This window comes from Urocitellus parryii, chromosome 5 (genome assembly GCF_045843805.1).
Source record: "Urocitellus parryii isolate mUroPar1 chromosome 5, mUroPar1.hap1, whole genome shotgun sequence".
NCBI classification, from domain to species: Eukaryota; Metazoa; Chordata; class Mammalia; order Rodentia; family Sciuridae; genus Urocitellus; species Urocitellus parryii.
Window position 1 is genome coordinate 90,483,959 of NC_135535.1, and position 19,654 is coordinate 90,503,612.

Consider the following 19,654-nt stretch of genomic DNA (forward strand, 5'->3'; position numbering starts at 1 on the left):
TAGCTGTCTGAGCCTCAGTTTGGTCATCTATTAAGGAGACTAATCACAACTGCCTTGTAGGTTGTTGCAGGTATTGGAAACAGACAAGGGAAATATGTAATAGTTGATTCCGTCACCACACTTCCTGCCATGGGAACCCATGTCTAGTAATCTGTCTCCACCCACTTAGCTGCTTACCCCAACCATTAGAACTTTTGTCCAAAACAAGTCAATGTTCCTTTATATGGTCAAATGCAACACAAAAATACAGGCTTTTGATGTCTGAGGTAGCCTAACTCCATATCATCCATCCAACTTTCATTTGCATGTTGTTTTGCTTTTTAAACATTACTATAAATCTAAATTCATTATAGTGCATCAAATTCTAAAAAAGGAATTCCAAGGTCTGGGTTGTAGCTCCAGTGGTAGAGTGCATACTTAGCATGTGGAAGAGCCTGAATTCAATCCCTAGCACCAAAACCAATTAAATAAACAAAAAAAAATAGCTTTTTTTTTTAAAAAAAAAAAAGGCATTTTGGACTTTTTTGTATAAAATATTACTTTCCTTGTATAAAAATTAATATTCTCTTAAGTTAACAGACTTTTTTTTCTTTACTAAATATATCTCAATGGTTTTTTTTTTAATAAATAAGATCTAGTTGCAGAGTAATACCTCATCAGCAAAACAGAAGACATCAGCTGGTGCATTATCTGGTGAAAATCCATTCTTTACAGATTATGGAATCTTTGTTAGAAGTAAATGTGTAATAAATGGAAAAAATGTAGTTAAGCTACCTAATATGAGGTGTGGATTCACAGAATTAGAAGAAAATTACTAGAAAATTAAGAAAGTAAGCCATTGATATCAGTGCATGAAACAATCTGGGATACTAAAAGCCACTGATATTTGTTCTGAATTGAATATAGGAATTTCAAATGTAGAATAGAAATTAGTCAAAATTGAGGAACACAATGTATTCACAAATATTCTAATACAGAGGCAAGTCCGGATGAAACAGATGGACTTCCTTACCAGGTAGCTTGGTGATCAAATGCAGCTGAAGACTGCCTGTACTCTACAGTACTAAGCCCAGAACAGGTACTCTTTTAGTTCCACTCCAGTCTTTTAGTAACAAGATACAAGGTGAGCCAAAACTAAGGGGAGAAGAAATGGACCTCCCTCTAGTGGAAGGACTGGCACACACATACAGGGACAGGAGGAACTAATGGTGGACATCTTTGCAGAAGATCCATTTATGATTTTAGTAACTTTTATCTACTGCCCATTATGTCATGATCTTAGGTGTTGACTGGGTTGTCATGTAAATAAGTCTGCAAAAGTAACAAACTTTGTTTTAGAAATATTATTCATTCCTTGCACTCGTGAGTTATATAAAAAAAAATCGAGAAATCTATCATCAAATGTTACTTTTAGCTATCATTTGACAATTCAATTAGACATACCTTAATTCTATTCAAAGCAAGGATTAAGATATTATTTTATCAATAAGAGAATGTTATTAGATTTCAATTATCACCAACATCTTAAGCTACCCTTTTATGGGCATCAGTAATTTGTAACCTAGACAAATATACAAGATTCATGATGAGTGAAATATGCAGTTCTTTTGTTGGGTGGAAGAAGGGCAGTTGCAAAAGAAGTCATTGGAAAAGAGAAATCACAGTTTCTGTCCCATATTCATAGCAGGCAGGGTGTCTTAAAAAAAATTGAAAATCTGGAAACTGACACTCGTAAAACTATCAGTGCCTGAGAACCTTTGGGAAATCTTTGTGAGCCTCCTGGGGCCTATGTCCCTCAGTCAGGAGACTATGGCCACAGGAGACAATGGATGATTTCTTATCAGGGAAGTGTTACAATTTTAACTATGCTTTAGAACTATTAAGCTAGAAAAAAAGGGTTGGAGTTGTTGCTCAGCGGTAGGGTACCTTCCTAGGAGGTGTGAGGCCCTTAGGTTCTAGCTCCAATACCACAAATATATATGGCTAGAAACACTAGACATCCCGGATTGAAAGAGGAAATTCATCCAAAACAGGGAGACAAATGGAGACCTCATTATAGTAGATGAGGATATACCAAGGATAGTGTAAACCAGAAATATTAGCTTTTGAATAGAATATAGTGAAAGACACTACAGAATCAAAATAGTTTAATAACTAAAAGTTATTGTGGGAAATAAATTGATCATTTCTTCCTCATGTATTCATTGAGTGAAGCATTTTTTAAGTGTTTGATGTACGGCTATTGTGGAAGCAAACATAAAAATGATGACATAGGGAAGAGAGTTCAGTGAAATTATTCTGATATTTGGACAGAATGTTAGAACACATATTTAGACTGCCTCCCCAAACTGTGGGACATCATCAGAAGGGTTAGAAGCAGAAAAGATTCAGAGGGGCCAGGCTAGAGATGTGACTTAGTGGTGGAGCATGTGCCTTGTATGTGTGAGACCTAGGGTTCAAATCCCAGCACTGCAAGAAAAAAGAAAAAAAAATCAAAAGATTTGCCTTAGATTTGGAGGAGCTAAGAGTGTCTCAGAAGGAAGTAGGGATATGGCTCAATGGTAGAGTGTTTGTGTAGCATGTGTGAGGCCCCTGGTTTGATCCCCAGAACTGTAAGTACCCCTGTCCCCCAATAAAGAGTATCTTTGAATACATCAAGATTTTTTTTCACAGATTCCAATTTATTAGGGTACCTTTCTTCAATTTAATAGTAAAATAAGCCCATTTTCTTCTTTAGAAAGTATATTGGACTTACATCTTTCCATTCCTTTTACAACACAAAAATTTTAATTTTTTTGAAAGCAAAGAATTACATATTATGTGATCTTCAAGAAGATATGAAGGAGGAGAAGGAGGACAAGGATGAGAAGGAGAAGGAGGAGAAGAAATAGAAATAATTAGCCATGTATTAGGTTGTCTCATATACCACCCCCACTTTTGAGCACCTCAGAAATTTCTGTAGCTTAGAATAATGTACAAGATTTGGGATGAATCTTAAAACAGAACTGTCAATATCTGTACTCAAAAAGTACAAAGCATTCCTATTGCCAAATACAGTCCTACTCCTATGTCCCAATTATTAAGTCCTTGGGTAGCTGGACTTTCTTTCACCCTAATCTTTGGGTCAACACTATCTCTCACTGATTCCAACATGCCATCTGCACTTCCCTGGGCCATTCCCCTTCCATGGACCAAAAATTTGACTCATGCTCCTCTCTGCTATAATTTACCATTTCCTACAGACACCTGAAATAGGAACTCCTCCCATCCAACACTGGCAACCCTTTGAGGTCTTCAAGTTCCACATACTACAGTCTTTTCTGTTGTTCCTACACACAATAATTTTCTTCCATCTTGATTTCCATTTTTTCTAATATCATATAGTAATTAATCAACACTCCTAACTGCATTTCTATTTACTAGATTATATGTTTGGTATTATTATTTCTCTTATTTTTCAAAGGAATTTCCCTTTTCTATATAATTAAAGTGACTACAGTTAAATATAAGGAGATACAATTTTATTCTAGACATTATCTTTTAGGTATACACATACTCAAATTTTCTAATATCCCTTGAATTAAACTATTAAGACATCATCTAGTTCTCCAGATAATTGCTATTCATTTCTGGCAGATTTTGAGAAATTATTTCCTTCTATAGGACAGAGGCTTTCTTTCATTTTCTCCAAGATCATAGATTCAAAAAACAGACAGTTAAGAAAAAAAACTCTGATATTTGAATTGTTACATTCCTGATCAGAAATAATGCTTGACACTGGCTGAGATTTAAAGAGGAAACACTCATAAACTCTATAATTTAACTTTAAAACAAATTCTATCCTCAACATCTCAAAAATATTTAAGGACATAAAAAAAACTCTTAACTTATCATTAAAATAAGATCTTAAAAAGATCTTTAAAATAAGATCTTTGTTAATTTACTTATAACTAAAAATTTATAATCCAAAAGTATGCTTCTTCAAATTATTAAACTTTAAATAAAATAGTATTTAAATTAAATTCATATTGACATAGTTCACTATCTTCATGAAAATGAAAGACATTGACACTTCAAGATCATCTTTGTGGGAGAAAAATATATACATTAAGAAAAGGACTCTTTTTTTTAGAGAGGTGTTAAGTTGATCAAAGTGCCATGTTTCAGCAATCAGGATTTTTTTAAATAATATAATAAAAGCATACAACATACAAATCAGATATTTAAACATTCATTTAAGCCAAATATTCACCAATGATTATCTCAGTTCTCTAACATTATTATCAAAGAAACTCTGTACCATATGTCCAAGTACTTCCCGTTATTAGAAACGCTGTATTTCCAAGTTAGTCCATACTGTTGGGAAACAGCTCTGATTTTTAGAAGAAAAAATTATTAAAGTGAATCAAAAATATCTGTCACCCATCAATTCTAACACAACCCCTTGAGGTCATAAATAATTGAATACAGTTTTCACTACCCACTTCCCTTAAAATATTTGAAATTAACTCTGCATCTATATTTTTGGGGGATAAATATGTCTAATTCTTTCTACCTCCTGTACTTTACATGACAGAATCTAACTTTCCTCATCTTCTAGGTCTCCCGTTTGCCTATGAATACCTTCTTCAAGTAGGTCTCTCCCAAAAGAACACAACTTTATACACGTCCTACCTACCACAGGAAACTGACCCTCCTTCTTTAGATGCCACAACTCAATAAGGTATAACAGTGGGGCCAAAAGGTCAACTAATATGAACATCCCATTAAAGTAATCCAATAAAATGGCCTATATCATTCTACTTCTGATATATATATATATATATATATAATATATATATATATATCTGATATATATATATATATATATCTGATATATATATATCTGATATATATATATATATATATATCTGATATATATATATCTGATATATATAATCATATATATATATATATGATTCAGCACTCTAGATTTTCTATCTTAAAAACAAGTAGAATTTTTTAAATACACAGAGAACTTTCCCTACAGCATTAGAATTATCAATTTACAACACTCACCAATCCTGCCCAGAATCAAAATTTTAAATTATGCTAGAAGAAATCCTATTGCTTTAAGAAATGCAGTTCAATTTTATAATCTAAATTCTGGGAAGCAAAAACATTTCATTACTTGCACAATTCATTCATTTACTTCAAATACCAAATGCTAATGAATATAATATGAGATTAGATAGTGTTCCCCTTTTTGTGGGAAAAGTTTAAGCAAAGAAGACAAAAGCAAAGATCATCTCCAAAAAAGCAAACAAAACAATGTTTTAAATCCAGACAAATGTTTATACCTTGATGTGCTATTTTGCAATACTTCAAAGAGAAGAAATGTCCAATGACAATTTTAAAAAGCTATTTTTTATGTTCTTCTTTATTATTGAGTAACTATTGAGGCAGAAGCCATAATTTCTAAATTCCAAGAAGAGATGAATCATTTTTTTAGAGCAGAATAATGAGGTGCTAAAGTCTCTTGCACAGGTCTTAAATGCAGTCAACTCCAAACCTGAGTTTAGTTGCTAAATGGCACGGAAGATATTTTACAAGTCAGGGGGAAATTGTCCAAAAAAAAGGCTTGGAAAACTCAAACATAAAGTCTGTAACAATGAGCTTCCAGTTTTTGATGTTGTCAACATTTTTATTCCTCAAAAGAGCCAAATGCTCATATGGCTTAAGCTGACCTTTCTTTGTGATCTTAAATAAGTTTTTAAATAGTCCACAACTAAATTCTCTCTACTCATACCTCTTACATTAAAAAAAAAGATTTGATACACTGTTTTTTTTTCATTCCTTAGAGACAGGAAAAATATGAAATCAGAATACTGCTATTGTACCTACACCTGCTATGTATTTTAAGTAATTCCTTTAAGGAAATTTGTAAATAAAGTAAAATCCTATCCAACAAGTAAAATAGTACTTAAAGGAGAATTAGGCCCAATTCTTACTACTCACCAAGTTTAATGGGTTATAAAAGTTCAAACCTAAATGTTTCATCCACTACTTAGATGACATCTCCCATCCAAATGATTATTGATAAACAGTCTACATTTTTAAATTTAGAGGTTGAAGTAGAAAAGGAAAAACATGGCTACCAAAATATTCAACACCAATGGCCAAATAAACATGTAGTGGCATTACATAAGACTATGAGAAAATGATCACAAATATTTCCATGAGCAAGCCTACTGGAGTGCTAGAATATTCCATGGGGTCCATCAAGGTATATGCATGAAAATGTGTCAATCTATCCACACACATTTTGTGCCGTTTGGTTCTGTGTAAGTTATGCCTCAAAAAGGAAAGGAAATGAATCTGTAAATTGATCTTATCTCCATAAAATTCACATTTTGTTTGTTTTGCTTTATTTGAAATTAACCTCTTCAGCGATTGTAATGGCTAAGAGCCTATGGGTCCTACATAACTTTTATAACGTTAAAACTCTGAAACAATCTTGAGCAGAGATGTCTCTTTCTATCTAATCAAAGCTCAGGAAGCAAGGGCCAGCACTTGGCTTACAAGTGAACATAACAATCTTTGTGACTTATGCCACACCCAAGATTACTGTGCCACAGATTCCTTTCCACTCGCCTGACGGAAGGCTGGACATTTCTCCTCTCCTCCAAACTTTTGTGTAAATTAATTGAAGCATTTTGCTAAGATGCAATTGTTTTTCAGAATCACCTAAAACAGCTTTGAAGTAACAGAACACAGGGCAAACATTCATTGTTGTATTTAAAAATCTGGAGTCCGAATATTGCTCAAGAAGGACTGGGTCAAGGGGCAAACAAGACGTTGTTTGTCGAGAAATAGGTACAGTGGTGAAATAGGAGGAAAGAAAGAAAAGCAAGGATGAATTTTTCTCTGCTCATCACATGGAAAGATTATTTCAACACTAATGATACCACTACCCATCCCCTCATCACCAGCCATAGATGCCAGAATTTTGACTATGGGAAATGTAGAGAAAGACAGGGGAAAGGGAACAAAACTTGTTTCCAAAAAATGTTCAGCCCCAAAACAGAAGAAATTTGTCTAATGAACCAGGGAACCTGGCTTCAGTCCTAAATCTGTCACTATCTAACTGTGCGGTTATCACTTAACTTCTCCCATTTCTTCATCTATAAAAGGAAGAAATAGAACAAAATGATATATAAGCCCAAACATTCCAAGTGCTCCCGGTCTTGCTGAATTAAAATATCTCCTACTGTGTCCTGTTGGGTTCCATAATTTCTCAGTAAGAGGAGAAATATTTCCACTTAGAGTAGGAGGTTCTCATTGTTTATTTTCATGTCTACCGTAGCAACATTCAAACATACCAGGATCACAGAACTGTCTGGCTCTCTCCCTGGTGTCTTCTTGCTGACGTCCCTTCCAAAGAATCAGACTTGAAACAATAAAGTACAAAGTCATGGGGAATTCCCACATCTTCCCTGAGAGAGTGCTTATCTTTGGGGACTCCAAATTGGCCTATGTTAGTATTTTTGCTAATGGCACCAATTTTCCCCTGGTTTTTGCACTGGAATTCATAGGTGACGGTCAAGTCGATATTTGCTAGATCTTCCTGAAAGTACATACTCTTTACACCAAAAATTATAACCATTATTCTACTTCAGAGAGCAAATCTGCCAACAGAACTAAAACTACACAGCTAGCAAAAGCCCTAAGATTTTTAAATGAGAGTTCTTTCCTGTACATTTCAAAGTAATAGCTCAAGAAAAGAAACTTTGAATGGATTGGATTATTGTTGCAGCATTACAATGACATGGAGAAGTTTGAGATATATATTATCAGTGACAATAATGTTCAGTGACAGAGGTTGCAAAAGTGTTGCAGACCTGTGGGTATGAAAATCCTGTCACACCATCTAGGGTCTTGCACTATCAAAATAACACACACACAGCGATTACGTATAAAATTAAAAAGAAAGATCATTATTGTTCATTCAGAAAGCAAGTTTCAGAGAGAAGATGAGGATCAACTCACGGACAGAGTAAACATTGTTCTATTGATTTGGGAACCACTACCCAGGAAGGAGGGTTTACTGTCCACCCACTGCCTCCCTCACTCCCAACCACCTGCACTGGACTTAAGAGAGGTGGGTGAGAAGAGCTGTAAGAGAAATTGTCTAAAATGAAAACATTGGGGTACTGTGGAACCCAGAGGTGAGAAGAGCGAGCCCCAGTTCTCTTTATCCTAACACTGCTGTAATACATAAGCTCCATGAAATTCAATCCTAAAAAACAAAAGGGGTACAGATAATTTCGGTTGGTAGCAAGTTCCATTTAGTGTTTTGTTTACCATTTTCATTTGTGCATTCACAATGGAAATGCAAACTTAAATTCTACTCCCCATCAAGCTTGCTAAAAATAAAAGCATGGTTTAATAATAAGCTTACTTTCAACTATTTATCATTCTCATTTTTTATAAACCCAGTCCTAAACAGTCCTGATTTTAAATTAAAAGTTCACTCTCCTTTTTTATGTAATTTCTAAAAATACTTTGCTTAGCTAAATATGTAGGTCCAGCAGAATTGGCTAGATTTATGAAACATTCTTTAATAAACCAAACAATAACTATATAAAAAGCAGATGCAATACCTTTGTAATTCAATTTTATAGTTTAAAAATATTCTACATGGAAGTGCCAAATTCTGCCCTGCAGAGACACAGGGCTCCTGCTGACGTCAATAAGAGCCAGGCACTCACAAAGGAGGGCAACTCTGTGCCCTGAGCACTTAAATTTAGTAATCCATTAGGCGCAGCGAGGGAAAAAAGATCACTCCAAATACCATATCATCAGCATTTAAATCTACCAGCATTAAATGTTGTTTGAGGCCTGTTTAAACCTATATAACTTACAGAGTAGGAAGACACAGGAGCAGAAGGACAATGTCATTTTTTTCAGACAATAATTTAGTGGGAATTTTAGGTGCACTTCTATTCCCAAGAATAACTATGCCTTCATTCCTTCTGAGATTTTCTTTTACCCTTTTAAGATGGTTGAAGAGTCTGATTTCCTGAAATAAACCGCAGAACTTGAGGTTGTATAATCAAAGAAAAACCTCTTTCTTGAGGGAATAAGCAAAGGATTTACATATGAACCCATGACTGCTCCCATTGAAAGACAGCATGTCACTGAATAGGACAGACAGAAGGAAGACCATGGGAAGAGAGAAAGGTTAAGAGCTGGAAAATCTGAGTAATGGATGGAGGTGTGACTCAGCAGCAGATGATTCACCTAGCATGTGCATGATGTGCAAGGCCCTGGGTTCAATCCCTAGCACTGAAAAAATCTGAGTGATTCTTCCAAGAAAGACATTCACTTCCTGTGTACCTTCTCTAGGATCAAATGGACTTATAGAGTGTTATTGCCTTAATTCTGTGGTGTTGAAATAAAATAACGATATAAAACCATACTAAGTATAAAAACACTTTAAAGAATTAAATCTAGCATAGAAAACTGAAGTAGTAGGTACAGAAATATCATCTGGATATAGTTTTTATATTCTAATAATGTATCATTAATGTTTCCTTGTCAGACTCCGTTATTAATGGAAATTTCCACTATACGCTTAATTCCCTGTTTCACGAATTTTAAAAAATCTTAAGAGACATACCAGGTGAGTGTAATCTTAAAGTCTGACAAGAGTTGGACAGTCTTTTCCTCTGTTAAGTCTCTCCCTTTTCCAGACTCTTCTTTCACTCAGTTTTACTTCCGGCTACCAGAACAATCTTACTGAAAAATGTTGTTCCCAATTTAAATGGTTTTGATGCCTCTCCAATTAACCAAAGGGCAAGTCCAAAGCCCTGACAATCAAGGTTATCCTTAATTTGAACCCCACTCCCCAGTAGCCATCTGAACTATTTGCTGTCTCCCAGTAGAGTCCTCTATGCTTACCACTACTCTGCTTTGCCATTTTGGTCTCTCTGCCAAAACCACAACTTTAGAGGTTCCCATCCCAGAGGTATTTCAAGGTCAGATATGCAAAGAACTTCCTTTGCAAGACATCCCATGATCCCTTGCTCCCTGCTAGGAGTACTTTGTTCCTCAGACAAACTCTCCATAGCAATCAGCTTCTACTTCCCTCACTGCCAGGAATGACCTTCTCCACTCCGTGTTAGTTACTAATGTATGATTTATTTCTCTTATCAGCCTAAAAGCACCTTATGGGCAAGATGCATATTTAATTCATACTCTTTTTTAATCATGAAATACCTAACCCAATAATTCATTAGCATTACAAATGTCAAAGATATTTGCTGGCAACTATAAAGAATTAGCATACAACGTTATGCTCATTGGTGGAGAAAAGATCATTATAACTCAAAGTCAAAATAGAGTAAAATACTGGCTCCGTCTCAAGAGCAGTCAGCAAGCCAAGGAGGACTATAAAATGTTCTGGCTCAAGTGGCTTCTTGTCTGGCAACTGTTCCGAGTGAAAATTTCCTCCCTGGGTTCATGTCTTTAAATGTGAACATACCATTTGTTACATTACTGCTAGAGAAAGTGAAGAGAGAAGCCGTGGAGCCTTGTTGCAGTCACCATCTAATCCTCACCACTCATCTGAATGCTGTGCTCATGACTCAGGAAGCACGGTAGGTTTTATAAAAGACAGACTCCAGTAATGCATTTGAGAAAGCTCTTCCTCCTCTTTTCCCTGCCGCAGGCGAGTCTATGATGTTGTGTCCTGTCTTTTGTCTCTGTTCCCTAGCTGATTAAGAATCAGAGACTTAGGGTGGCAAAGGCAAGATCCAGGTTGAAAAAGCAAAATGTCAGAAGCCTTGACTAGATGGTTGCAAAAAGAACCAAAGGAAACACCTCTCAAGAGAATATAATCAATTAAGTGATATGCCACTGGGGAGTCCTTAGCCATTCCAACTGCATGGGAAGAACCAGAGCAGACGATTCACCTGTGGCACCAAGGGAGCATGCAAAAGCTGAAGCCACTCTCAGGATTTCTGATTTAGGGAGACAGACCTGGAAATTGAGCTTCTGTATTTTTAACAAGTGCCCAGGACGCCATTTCTGCAAAAACCAAGGATAAAGATTCAAGTTCAACTTAAAATATACTTTCCTTTTTTAACTTCAATAGCCCCATGTAGTAAAGCTAAGTAATTATGTCAACAACTTCAAACATCCAATCACTGCCTCTAGGTTCATCAAAGTAAGGAAGGCAAAACAAACAGTATATATGCATATATGCTGAGAATATTTTATTAAATGTCTTATTGATTAATCAATTATAATCTCAGGCAGAATTTGCAGGAGAGGGAATGTGTATATCAATACCAAGTACAGTTTGCTAAGTAATAGCAAAACCACTTTGTTTATACCTTGTAAGGAAATCACCTCTTTAGCCATGATACATAAAATTTAATTTATATAATCAATGTTTTTGTTATTAAAAGACACCATTTTAAGAAGGCAAAGGCACCAATATTCAGCAGCCCCTGAAGATGTTTAATACATCACAAAGTTCCTTAATTCATTCTTCTCTGCAATTTTCTAGCAATGTATAAGTAAAAAGGTACTTATGGGCTTATTTGTTTTCTAGAAACTCTCATTCTTCTCCTCCTCCTCTCCAATTATGCTTTCTTTTCATCCACTATTTGAAGCAACAACTGATTTTCATCATGTGGATGTTGTTGTTAGAAGAGAACTCATTCTGAATTATACATTTGCATCTGATCCAAACTCTCTGAAATCCCTGGGCCTCAAAAGACTTGGCTGGAAATATCATTCTCTTGTGAGGTATTTAGCCCTTCCTGCTTCATGCTTTCTGTCTGTCACATTACCTAAAAATGAAGCAATGAAAGATAAGATGGCGAAACTTATTCATAATTTAGAAACTTGCAAGAGGCAATGCTTCAAGTTTGCTAATTATCAGGCTGCTGTTTGGGCCTCATTTTGTCTTTTAATAATTTTGTTTCCTTTCCTTTTCATCAGATCAGAATTTTGTCACAGCTCTAGTTAGATTTTCCACATGCAAAACCTTCCTCTTTTTCCAACCATCATCAACAGTGCTTATTTCAAAACTCAACGTGTTTTAAAATGTTCTTGAAAAAGAAATTCTCTGTATAGCTATAGGAGATGGAGACCAGAGTGCTCTAGAGTAAAAGTAAGCAAAATATAATAATTATGGGGAAAGAAGTTAAGTAAAAAGAACCAAATTTCTCCTCTCTCATGTAAGACCATCATAATATTATAGGATTGAGAGCATCATGAGTCAAAAGAGAAATAAATACAAAAGAAAGAATAAAGTGTAACCCAGGAGACATCAATGCAGACAGAAGCACTGTGATTATGGACCTTTCCAATAGCAGGTTCAGACTCTCATCAATGTCTGGCCTGTGTCACTGTTCTATGAACAAGCTGCCTGTGGCTCAGAACAACATCAAGCACATGAGAGCTCACCGAATCAATTCCCAAAGCTCTGATGCAGCAAAAATCCTTCTCCAATTCCTCTTCTGATTGCCAACTCTTCCTGAGCCAAGATCCAAAATGACAAGGTAGAAAATGGTCACATTTGGTTGGCAAAACAAAGCATACTTAGGTCATAAGTGGAAAAAGAGGCAAGCAAAGGAAATTATATTCTTACATGAGTCAGTGCACCAACTAAAAATGACCAGTGCAGCATGCTACTCAAATGGATATATTTTGTGTCTATACACACACACACACACACACACACACACACACACACACACACCTCTTGATTTTTAAATCTTTTTAAATACAACTTCTATTGCAAATGGTCAGGAAAAAAAATCCTGTATCTCCAATAACACAGGATTTTGCATTTATCTTTCTCCTAAAATGGTCTAGAAAACATGTATCACAATGTTTTCCATGCCTAACCAGAGTATCCTTTATCCCCCCAAATTTATTAAATATTTGGGGAAAATGAGAGAGAGAAAAGACAAATAAAATATCATATTATACAACACAATGTTAAAAATTGGTTATATCATTAATACAAAAGTTGGTTATAGTATTAATAATTATATAAGTTATCATCTTATTAGAAATAAGCACCACAGTTCCTCATGCATGACTGAGTCTGTGTGCCTGGGTATGTTGGTTTGCCCTGGCAAACTCAACTTTGCTCAAGTGCAAAGTTGAACGTTTCCACTCATATGGAATCATATTTAGAAGGTGAACTTTCTGAAATATGATCTCCTTGTGTGATTTCTTTCCCTATTGTCTAGAAGACAGAAACCAAGCATTCCCCTCCGACTACAGCCATCATTTCTTTGTCTGTTTCACACCAGCCCATGAGAAATACAGCCGAAAATGACTCCTACTTGTAACTCTTCATACCACAGGCAGCCAGCCCCTTCATCTGGCCAAATCCTGCTCACTCTTCCAGACAGTGCTTCCTCTGGCAGCCCTTTCTGGTCTTCTCTTCCTTCAACCCAGATTGGACAGCCCTTTCTTTGTGCATCCAGAATATGTGACTTGCTAACACAATCTCATTGCTGCCTGTTCATTGTTCTAACTAGATTTCAACTTCCTTGATGATGGAAATTTTATCGTACATTTCTATATGCCTAAGGCCCAGCTATGCCTCACATGTAGTAGATAATCAACACATTTTTTTACTTACCAAGTTAAATCTCATTTATTTGAAAACAAAAATGTGCAGCTAAATAGTCAAAAAGGTAATAAAAAGTACAGAAAATCATGGGATCTGAAAATGACTTTACAGTTACCACATATATATTGAATTCCAAAAGATTGATGAGATATACATGATAGATACATATTTATAAATATATTTGACAGTAGGCCTCTCAGAACCTCAATATCATATTGAATACTTCTTAAATGTCTGCTACGCCTTATCTCATCATGATTATTTGAAACAGCATCCTTTGTTACCAGCATTAATACTTCCTAAATACAGGGCTGGGTATTTCTCATTAATGTGTTTCTAAGTTCTAGTTCTGTTTCTATTATATCAGTGACCCTTGAAAAGTGATGGGTAAATCGATATTGCTCATTTAACCTTGATTTTTAAATCTCTTTTAATACAACTTCCATTGCAAATGATCATAAACTTCAATTAAGTAAGAGAACAGCTTGGAGAAAAAGTATTTCTAGCCTCCTTACCTTGGAAGCAGTCAAATTGAGGGTGAGCATTCTGGTTAGAGACAATACCACAGTTTTCTCCTTGGCATTTAATGTGTATGTACCTAAATGTGTATTTATCACATTTCCCAAGGACTTCCACATTGTAACTGGCAATATTTTGTGAACATCATGAAATTTCAAAATGTACTAAGCAGCTATTTCTGTAATCAGTATGTAAAGTAGAGCTAACACAGCTTCCTTTCCCATAGCGCCTTGCATTGTGCTGTAAACAAAGCAAATACTCAGTATGGCCTTGCTGTTTAACAAACGAAATAGCCAATTTGTGTCTCAAGTCACATCTTTCTTTCCATTCATTTAAGCCAAAATAAAAAAGTTAAGTGCAATCTGGATTTCTGACTTAAGAAGGGGAATTGAATTTTCGAAATCTTTGTTCCCATGATTCTCCTTTGCCGTATCAACAATGTATTATGATGGACAGCATGTTTAAACTTATATACACACACACACACACACACACACATACATATACATATGTATATGTATATATATATATATATATCAGGTGTCCAATATTTTCTTCCAAGTGAGCCTGAGTCAACATGGACTTCTTCCACCTGTTCAGCCATCTCCAACTCCAATGGTAGCACCTGCAATCAGGGTATACTCAATGCAAGTGGCAGAAGGCTTATATGCACTATGTGGGGAAGGGCAAGGGCAAGAGGTTCTGGACTTGAAATCCCTTACAAGAAGTGTGCTACAATTAATACAATAGTACTCATATTCCCCAAAGAAAAATGCCCAAGGTGACAGTTTTCCAAGACAGACATCTTCTCAGAAACTAGATTGATCTAAGTGTAGACTTATCCCCAATTTTAGAAACTCCTTAAGGTTCAAGTAACTTTTGTTAAAGTCCTCAAAATAACCAAAAACTCAATCCCTACTCTGAAGTTCCTCAATTACTATTTTTCTGAAACCCACTGAATTTTCATTTGATGGAGGTTCCCCTGATGGATGTTACCATCACCCTCATCAAATATAAAAAGCCACTGTCAGAGCTCTTATAAAGAGTTTCAAGCTGTACAAAAGGAAAGAAAAAGAAATAAAATGTATAAAGACTAAAAGAGAATAAATAAATGGTTTCTTTGAAGAAATAAGATGATTGTTTGCATACAGAAAACTAAGAAATAAAAAACATGCATTAAAACAAAACCACGAACAGAACAAAATTTCAGATACTCAAGATCAGTAAACAAAAGCAAATTTTGCTTCTGCATTCTAGAAAACAAATGGAAAACTGAATTTTAAATAATTTTAAAATTAAGACAAAAATAGAATTTTGAAAAATTTATGGAATGCAGCAAAAGTAATACTTAGAGGAAAATTCATAGTATTGAAAGCATCAATAGAAAAAAAAAAAACAAAGACCTAAAATCAATCATCTACACCACCACCATAGGAAAATAGAATAATAAGAGCTAATTGATTTCAAAGTAAGCAGAAGAAAATAAATAAAATTTAGAGCAGAAAGCAATTAATTGAAGGAAATAAATTAAGAAAATCAACAAAACCAAAAGCAATTTCTTTGAAATAAAATAGATAATTTTCCAAAAAGAGTAGGAAAAAGGAAAAGACACAAGTTATTAATATAAAAAATAAAATGGGGATATCACCACAGATCCCACAATTATCAAAAGAATACTAAAGGAAAATTATGAACAACTTAATACCTATAAATTTGGTAACCTAGATGACATGGACCAACTCCCTAAAAGACACAACCTGCTACATTTTATACGAAAAGAAATAGGCAATCTGAATAGGCACATATCTGTTTTAAAATTTGAATCAATAATTAATAACATTCAAAACAAAAATTAGCACAGCTAGTTGGACACACTAGTGAAGTCTACCTGATATTTTATAAAGAAAGTATACCAATTCTTTAGAATCTCTTACAAACGATACAAGTAAAGGGAATAAGCAGATGAAAAGCATTTTATAGGTCAGCATCACCTTAATACCAAAAAAAAAAAAGACACTGCAAGAAAAGAAAACCACAGAACAATACATAGATGAAAAATAAACAGAAATGAGAAAATCTTCAACAAATATCATCAGGCTGAATCCAAAAATATATGAAAAAAGTTATATACCAAGCCAAGTGGAATTTATCCTAGATATGCAAGCCTTGTTCAATTTTTGAAAATCAATTAATGTAATTGATCATATCAGTAGGCTAAATAAAAAAAAGTGCATGATCAAATCAATAAATGCAGAAAAAGCATTGACAAAACTAAATATCAATCAACTCTTCAAACTAGAAATAAAAGGGAACTTCCTCAACTGGACAAAGAATATCTGTAAAAATCCTACAGTTGACAACATGTTTAGTGGTAAAAACCTAGAAACTTTCAAACTAAGATCAGAAACAAGGCAATGATTTCACCTCTCATCACCCTTCTTCAATATCATATTGAAAGTACTAGCTAATGAAATAAGACAAGAAAACAAAAGGAATATATAAAAGCTGTGTGTGTTTGTGTGTGTATGTATGTATTTATGTGTATAAAGGGTGTGTGTGTGTGTGTGTATTATATATATATGTGTGTGTATTTTATATATATATATATATATATATATATATATATATATATATATATCCCTAAAGGAAGAAATAAAACTGTCCACAGATGACAGGATTATCTATGTAGAAAATCTGAAAGAATCAACAAAAATACTCATGGAGCTAATAAGTAATTACAGCAAGGTTGTAGGATACAAGTTAATATATAAAATCAATTGCTTTCTTACAGAAGCAATGAACAAGGGGAATTTAAAATTTGAAATGTAAAACATATTATTTACATTAGCACACACACAAAAGAAATGCTAGGTTTATCATTGTTGTAAACATGCACTGTGGTGCGGGATATTGATTAGAAAGGCTGTGCATGTTTACAGCAAGTGATACATGGAAATTCTCTCCCACTCAATTACTTTCCACTCAATTATGCACAAACCTAAAACTGACTTTAAAAAGAAGGTCTATTAAATGTAATAATTTTATTTAAAATGGCATCAAAAAGGGAAAATGCTTATAAATGTACATTTGTACACCAAAATGTAGAAAATATTTCTGAGAGAAAATAAAGAATTATTTAAAGAAAACTTAAATAAATGTGGAGAGACCATGCTAATGGATAAGAAGACTCTATGTTGTAAAGTCATTTTTCCCTAGTTAATCTAGATATTCAAGTCAATCCAAATCAAAATCCCCCACAGGTTTTCAAAAAAAGAAAAAAAAACAGCAATAAACTCATTCTAAAATTTTTAAGAAAATTTGAAAGAATAAGTATGGCCTAAAAAACCTTGAAAATATAATGATACTGAAGAACTCACTACTTGACTTTAATATTTATTCTAAAGATAAAATTATTAAGACAAAGGGGTATTGACATAAAGATGAATCAGCGGTTCCCAGTGTTTTTATTTGTCTCAGGACTCCTATACATTCTTGCAAATTATTAAAATAAAAAAGACCTTTTATTTTTATAGTTAAAATTATCAATATTTAGCATATTAGCAACTAAAAGTTTTCAAAGTCTTTTTAATTCATTAAATATAACAAACTATTTTTATGAAAAGTAACTAAAGACTCCAAAACAAAGAAAAATTCATAAGTAGCATTTACATTTTTTATAATCACTTTATTTTGCCAATCATTTTTTCAAGTAGTGATGGTATTTCATGGATGGGAGCATTTACCTCAGCTTACAAGTCACACAACTGCAAAAGAGCGTTTCCTCTGTTCTAGAGTTCTACAAATTACCTAATACCAGACTATCCCAAATCCCACCTTATATCCATTCTATTAAATCAAGTCCTATTAGAACACAGCCATGCTTGTTCATTTACATATTGTCTTTGGCTGCTTCATGCCCTGGTGGCAGGGATAAGGAGTCGTAACAGGTACTATGTGTTGTGCAAAGCTGCCTATCTGGTTTGCCACTGCTGCTCTAGACAGCCATCAGAGCTTCAGCATGTAATGGGTGTGCTTTATGCATACTTCCCATCTCATCAAATGGAAAATTTAAAAATTTAATGTACTGAAGATTCAGTTTCAATTCAATGAATAGTTTTCCTTGTCTCATTGTGGACTGCAGTGTGTGGTAGGAAGAAAAGGAAAATGAGCACAGATTAGGGCCAATTCCTGAATTCATGTGAAGGTACCACAACTTTACCCTCCATTGCTTTTACATCCCCAGGACAAATACTATCTGAAAAAAAAGCCAATAGTATCTTAGTGTTATTATGAAAATAGTTTATGCCTCACATAATCTCTGGAAGAATCTCAAGGACTTCCCACAAGTCTGTGGCCCATACTTTAAAAACCACTTTCATGGGCAAATAGATCAAACAAAATAAAAAATTAAGAAAGTTAAACACATTCAATTGATTTTCAAAGTACCAATGCAATTGTTAGAGGATAAGAAAGGTTTTTTTTAGTTTTGTTTTAAAACAATAAACCAATACAACCAGATACACACATAGGGGAAAAAATGACCTTTGGTCTTAACCTCATACCATAAACAAATAATTAATTTGACATAAATCATAAACCTGAATATAAAAGCTGATACTATAAAACTTCTAGAAGTGTCTGGGGTTGTAGCTCAGTGGAAGAGCATTCGATTCTCAGCACCACATATAAATAAATATAGGTCCATCGACAATTAAAAAACATTTTAAAAAAAACTTCTAGAAGAAAAATGGAATACCTTTATGATTGTTGACTAGTGACGATTTCTTAAAGAAAACCAAGAGAACCAATCATGAGAGAGTTATCCAGTCTTTTCTATAAAAATGTATATGCCATAACCTTCCTTTCTTCTCAGACATTGTAAGATACAACTGCGAAAATTAGCAGGGACCTAATTGAATGACCTGTGTGTCAGCAACTTATACTGAATCACCACCTAAAAGAATGGACCATTCTTCTCCACTGTCACCACCTCACCACAAGCTCGCAAGTCATAACAAGTCAGATCTAAAGCATGTCCCCTGTTACATTTAAAGAAACATATTTGAAGTTTCATTTTTAAACTTTAGACCAGAATCTTTACTTCTGATTTTAAGCAGATTGTATTCAAGAGTAGATCAATGACATGACCCGCTACATGGTGATAGTGATACATTGGAATAACTAATGTGAGAAGGGAGAGATGAAGTCACCAAAAAGGAAGCTGTAAATAAAATTATCACCAGAAGTATCTTACCACACACTAACAGCTACAGATAAAAAGCAATCCCTCTCCAGCATCGCTGTTAGTCTCACTGCCAACAGCACACATGCACACCACATGAGCAGGTGCAAGGATGATTCCCTGAGTCGCGTGATGGCTGTTTAGAACAGTAGTGAGCCCATTCCACACTGGAATTGCACATCTGTTATATACCTAGCATTTTATTATGGAAAATCTTTGCATTCATTTAACCCTTTTGGTGATGCATTCAC